Here is a 6,000-nt window from a genome sequence, read left to right on the forward strand (position 1 = left end):
ATATGTATGTGCCTTGATATACAGAAAGCCTGTTTAATATTAACACACATTCAATTAATTACCATATCCATAGTTCTTCCCAAATCTGTATTATAGAAAACGCAATAATTATTTTCTATTCAGTTCACTCACATTTTTGGTCCTGTACACTGTTATATTTCTTTAAAACCTCTCATAGTTTAAATATGTTTGAGAAACTGTCCTTTAGTTTGGAAGGACGTTTAGTTACTGTCAAGATAATCTTAGACTATTAAACCCAGTTGATTCTCAGAAATTCTTCCATCTATAAAACATGAGAATTATAACCAAATTAACAAATCAGATATCAGAATGCCAAAAGTTAAGTCATTAAAAGGGAATCCAGAGAAAGAGTCAGTTGTGAAAGAACAGGAAGTGATGTACACTGCCATTTTGTAGATGAACTATTTTGAAACATAAGTACCATACTAAACTGGAATCAACCAAACCCAGACTTAGCTCTCAGTATTCTGACAGTGGCATCGAGGTCAGCTGAAATAATCCTCAGGCAGTTTTTCCCTAATAATGAATTTATCTAACTGATAAAGAACATACTTTTACCACTTTTAAAATTCCTACAAGCTATGGAAAAGAGGGTTTCTTTTTAGTTGTCCTTAAGAGTATCTCTTAGTTTTAGCATGCATTTTGGAAACTGAGCAAGTAGTTTACTTATATTCTGTGTACATCCTTAAGTTTTGTAGCCTTTATTGACAAATCTTCTCTGCCTGCACCTTTCCAAAACAAAAAGTCACTCTTTGCTGAGCAGTATGCTTGGGTTTATACATACTAGTATATATGAATTATCAACAACAAACCATAACATACAGAATTAGACTTTATGGCAGAATTTCCCATGTAAGGGGAAACTCTACATACCACAATGCAGCTTTGTGCCATGAAAGATTCAAATGAGAAGTGCTGTTTAAGTCAAAATGAATTCAGTTAAAAATAAAAAGGGAATAAAGAAAGCAAGAAGAATTCTACTTTCTGAGGAAAAATAAACTGATTTAACATATCATTAATGAAATATCAAAATCATGAAATGAGAGGACAGAAATGAAATTAGTGCCTAACACTACTTATACTAACATCTTTAAAGCCCTGTCTTAAAACAGGTTTCAAAACCCAACAAACACACCAAAAAAGCTCTGATGAACAACATTAAATATATATAGTATCCGGAAGTATTTTAAAATAAGTCACCCACTAAGCAAAGCTTAAACACCAAATACAACTTGTTAGTAAAATATCTAAACAACCCATAGCTGTACAAATTGTAGTCTTCGCTGCTTTGTAAAAAAAAAAAAAAAAAAAAAAAAAAAAATTAATTTTAAAAATTTTTTATTAAAAAAAAAAAAAAAAAAAAAAAAAATTTAATCTTAGAACATTTATATATGAAACATTTTGAAATCACTTCATCAGTAAATCTAAATACTTAAAGAAAAAAGTATGAACAGACTTCAGACTACTGTTTGATCACAAAAAGCACTTGGCAACACACTTCCAGAATGTTACAATTTTTTTTATTTACTTCTACTCTACTAAGGACAAAACCAACAAGTACTACTGTAAAGCAGATAAGATGATTTGTTTTAAACAAATCTGACATGAAGCAAAAGAAGAGGAAAAGTGATTTACTGACTACATTAACACAGATCCTATCACAGCATAATTAGGCAAATTAGTGTCTGTTTTCTCATTTCCTTAAGAAAAAAAGCATTTCTACAAAAAGGTTTGTAACCTAATCATTTTCAGAAAATCCAATTCCAATGTTATACAAAATAGTATGAACCCTAAAAATTCACAGCTCGGGAAGAATGTCCATAGATGGCCTGCCTGTATGCATTAATCTTTAAAAATTCTTCAAGAACTACTAAAATCACAGAAAACAAAAGGAGAAGGCCATGAAAGAGTACAAATTTATTTTATTTGAATCTTAGTGAAAACCCAACATCCTCACCAAAAAAAATGTCAATCTAGTGTGTAAAGAGAGCGAGAGAGACATCAAAACTGTTCAAACATGGCAGGGTCCCTCTCGAGAGGCCATATCTCCCAACAATAACAACAGGAACAGATATACTTCCCAGGGACAGATCTCAGGGGAAGAATATTAAACCAGTACTGTTATCGATTTAAAACCAAAGGAAAAGGGTAACCTTTCCAAGGGAAGCGCCATTACTTCCCTCTCCAGCTCCCCCTCCCTTTCAGTGTATACACGGGCCTGTGTATGAAGAAACTGCCTTGGACTTCTGCAGCATTGCAGTAGACTAAAGGATGGGGAAGGGGGAAGGGTAGGGGGAGAGAAACGCTTCCATCACCCCTGTAGGAGTATAGATTTCCTGAGCAGGGGTGGAAGCCACCCAGCAGGCTACCCTTCCCAAGAATACAGACACTACAAAGGAGGAGAGGGAGGAGCAGAGGGATGAGAAGGGAAAGGGACCTCGCGCCTTTAAATCGGGGTGCACATCAACCCAGTCTCCCCAAGAGAGCCACACCTTCCTCGAGACATCCCCTTCCACCACCCCTTCCGGTGACCCTCAGGAAAAAGGGATGTAATTGCTCTTGCCCCTCAAAACGGGAGGGCGCCTAGCTCACCAGCTTCTTCACCCCACCCACAGAAATTACAGACCCTCCTTGTCTCCCTCCCTACCCCACCCCCACCTCCCTTCTCGGAGAGGCCAGAGTGGGCCGAATTTCCCCGCCCCCTCCATGTCTCCCTTTCCCAAAGCAGAGGTGCCCTTACCCTTTCGCCGACAGGTCTGGGGCGGAGTAGGCAGGCGCAGCCCCCTGCAGCGCTCGGGTGGCCGCTACGCTGGAGGGCGAAGAGTGAGGAGGAGGGGGCCTGGCGACCGACTGCCGCCCCCCCCCCCCCCGGAGCCCCAGCAAGCCGCCCAGCCCAAGCTCTGCGACAAGGGGCGGGGGGGGAGGGGGCGAGGGGACGACCGGGGTCGAGGAGGCGCCCTCAGAGCTTGGGCTCAGCTAAGATGGCGCGGGGAAGGGCTGGGAGCCGCCGCCGCCGCCGCCTCGGGGGAACCGGCCCGGGCCTCGGCCGCCTTCCGTCCTCACACAGCCGAGGCCCTCTCGTCCCCCGCCACGGCCCCTCGGCGGGCGGGCCCACGCACAGCCCTCCGCCACCACCACCACCCCTGGGAAGGGGGCGCTCACAAAGGGAAGAGAGGCCGCGGGCCGGCCGGCCGGCGGCGGGGCGGGGTCCCCAGGGGCCGGGAGGCCTCAGAGGTTCGCGGGTGCCTCGCGCTCTCGGCCCGCGAAGGGCGCAGGCAAGCGGGACCCCTCCTCTCTCCTCAGACAGGCGGCGGCACCGACTCACTATCTTTGCCACCCTCCCTCTCTCTCTCTCTCCGAACCCTGAAGCCACAGAGCCCGGCCGCTGCCCAGGTTTCCCCCCCCTTCCCCGACACCACTCCCCTCCTCCCGACAGTCATCCCAGTCTCCGATCTCGCGAGATCTCCCGCCTGACAGGCCCGACCCTGCGCGAGACACGACTGCGAACGCGTGCGCGCCCTCACGGGAGCGCGCAAGTGCTTGCACTGGGCGGAGTCTCCCGGGTACCCGGCATCCCAGCCTCAGTCCAGCCTTGTCGCACGCCTCTGGCGGAACTCTTCTGCCACGCGGGCATCAGGTGCATTCATTTCACCCTGAAATCTGAGAAAGAAGAGTTTATCAGCTCTCCTCCTCTGTTCTCACTTCCAAAACATCCGCCCTCCCAAACCCTGCGAATGAGAAGTTGCCCTGGCATGTAGGATATCCAGTTCTTACACACCTTGGTTCAACTACTCCGTGGAATTCAGAGGTAATCTGGTCAGTGTAAGCAGTACGTAGTTGAGTTTTTGAGATTCTAAAAACTTATAAGAACTTCTGGAATGGTAATAAGAGTTGAGAATACAGATTAAACCACCCTGTATGTTGGTAATGATAGGAAAGAGACAAATTCTTGTGAAGTTTTGGTTTATGTCTTTAGCAGATTGAGTGACGATAAGTTTTGGAAACAGGAGCAGCAAACAAACTAAAGAGTCCTACGCGTCCTAACGCAGGAAAGAGAGCTTCTAATTTTTTTGTGTGGTGAAAACGTTTTTTTAGAGGAAAACTCCTTCAGTGGACTATAAAGAGCAATTTTATTCAGGAACCAAAAAGTGTGCCTCAAGTGCAGTCATAAAAAAAATCTTGATTCTTCAAGTGGTAAGCAGTGAGATAAATAGATCTGTTGTGTGAGACTTATGAGTAAGAGTGTACTCCAGAACAACTGGAAGTTACAGTAAACTGGGAAAGTAAACTGGCTATGATCAGAAAAACAAGATATCCTCTTCGGTGGGTTATACATATAATTTGTTCTAAATATGCTTTCTCGTAGTAAGGGGGTTTGCTCTGTCAGTCAGTCCTCTTTTCACCTCTATTGTCAACTACTCTCAAGTGGCAACTTCTCCTCAGCATTAAAACATGCCCTAGGTTCTTTGGAGGGAAAAGAAGGATTACAGTCTTCATCTCTCCTCCCCTTCAAAGCCAAGCTTCTGGGAAAAGTTGTCCGTCTTCCCACCTCCACTGAAACTGATCTTATTACAAAAGTCAAGAGTGACCTCCTACTTGGTATGTCTAGTGGAGTCATTTTATTTTATTTTTTTTAAGATTTTATTTATTTATTTGACAGAGAAGGAGAGCAGCAGAGGGAGAGGGAGAAGCAGACTCCCCACTGAGCAGGGACCCCCCACCCCGGGACTCGATCCCAGGGCCCTGGAACCATGACCCGAGCCGAAGACAGATGCTTAACCAACTGAGCCACCCCGGCACCCTAGTGGAGTCATTTTAATGCTTCTTGACATCTGCAATATTAGACATAGTTGATACTCCTTCCATCTTGAAATTGTGTACCTCCTTGGCTTTTCAATACCACTCAAAACCAGTTTTCCTTCTACCTTCTTGTCCTTGGAGCCTCTCTTCCTCCATCTACTCCTCAAATGATGCCCTTCCAATCCTGAGCCATTCTTCTGAAAGTTACAGCAAGAATGTTCTCTTCTAGTTATTTCATACATTTAGGAATGGAAAGAGATTCAGGCTTTCCTATAATATTTATTCTTAATTTTCTATGGAAAATTTCAAACATACACAAAAGGAATGGGATATAATAATAAACCCCCATGTGTCCATCACCTAGCTTCAACTATTATCAACATTTTATCATTCTTGTTTCACCTATTCTCTCACAGCCTTTTCCACCCAATGTAATCCCCCTCCCACCAATGTATTTTTTTTAAGATTTATTTGTGAAAGAGAGGGAGGAAAAAAGAGAGAGTGAGTGGGGGAGAGGCGGGGCTAAAGAGAGAATCTGGAGCAGACGCCTCCCTGAGTGTGGAGCTCCGTGAGGCACTCAGTCCCATGACCCTGAGATCATGACCCCAGTCAAAATCAAGAGTCAGAGGCTTAGCCGACTGAGCCACCTAGATGCCGCCCCCCCAAGCATATTTTTTTAACAAAGAATTTTATTTATTTTATTATTTTTTAAGATTTTATTTGTTTGACAGAGAGAGACAAAGCCAGAGAGGGAACACAAGCAGGGGGAGTGGGAGAGGGAGAAGCAGGCTTCCTGCCGAGCAGGTAGCCCGATGCGGGGCTCGATCCCAGGACCCTGGGACCATGACCCGAGCTGAAGGCAGACGCTCAACCGACTGAGCCACCCAGGCACCCCCCCGAAGCATATTTTAAGTAAATCTCTAGTAAACCATCATAACATTTTACCTGAAAATACTTCAGTATGTGTCTTTGAGAAATGCTTTGGTTGTAACATAACCACAATATCATTATCACACCTTTACAATAATTTCTTATTATTTAATACCCAATCCATGTTCAGTTTTTCCCAAAGTTTCCAAAATGTCATTTTACAGTCCATTTATCTGAACCAGGATCTGAAGTTCTACACTTTGCCTTTGATTAATAGATATGTCTCTCTCTCTCTCTTTTTTTTTTTTT

At 44.1% G+C, this 6,000-nt stretch overlaps 1 protein-coding gene across 1 annotated transcript in view; it reads right to left on the reverse strand.

Annotated features, from left to right (window-relative positions):
• Positions 1-3,447, reverse strand: part of TAOK1 (TAO kinase 1) — a 156,793-nt gene extending 153,346 nt beyond the window's left edge. Inside the window, exon 1 of the mRNA XM_025851456.2 lies at positions 2,762-3,447. The gene's annotated coding sequence lies outside the window, so the exon portion shown is untranslated. The remainder of the gene's footprint in view (positions 1-2,761) is intronic.
• Between the last annotated feature and the right edge of the window lie 2,553 nt (positions 3,448-6,000).

The sequence above is a fragment of the Callorhinus ursinus genome, unplaced genomic scaffold (assembly GCF_003265705.2).
Source record: "Callorhinus ursinus isolate GAN/ISIS: 27379988/994484 unplaced genomic scaffold, GSC_fseal_2.0 scaffold34, whole genome shotgun sequence".
NCBI lineage: Eukaryota > Metazoa > Chordata > Mammalia > Carnivora > Otariidae > Callorhinus > Callorhinus ursinus.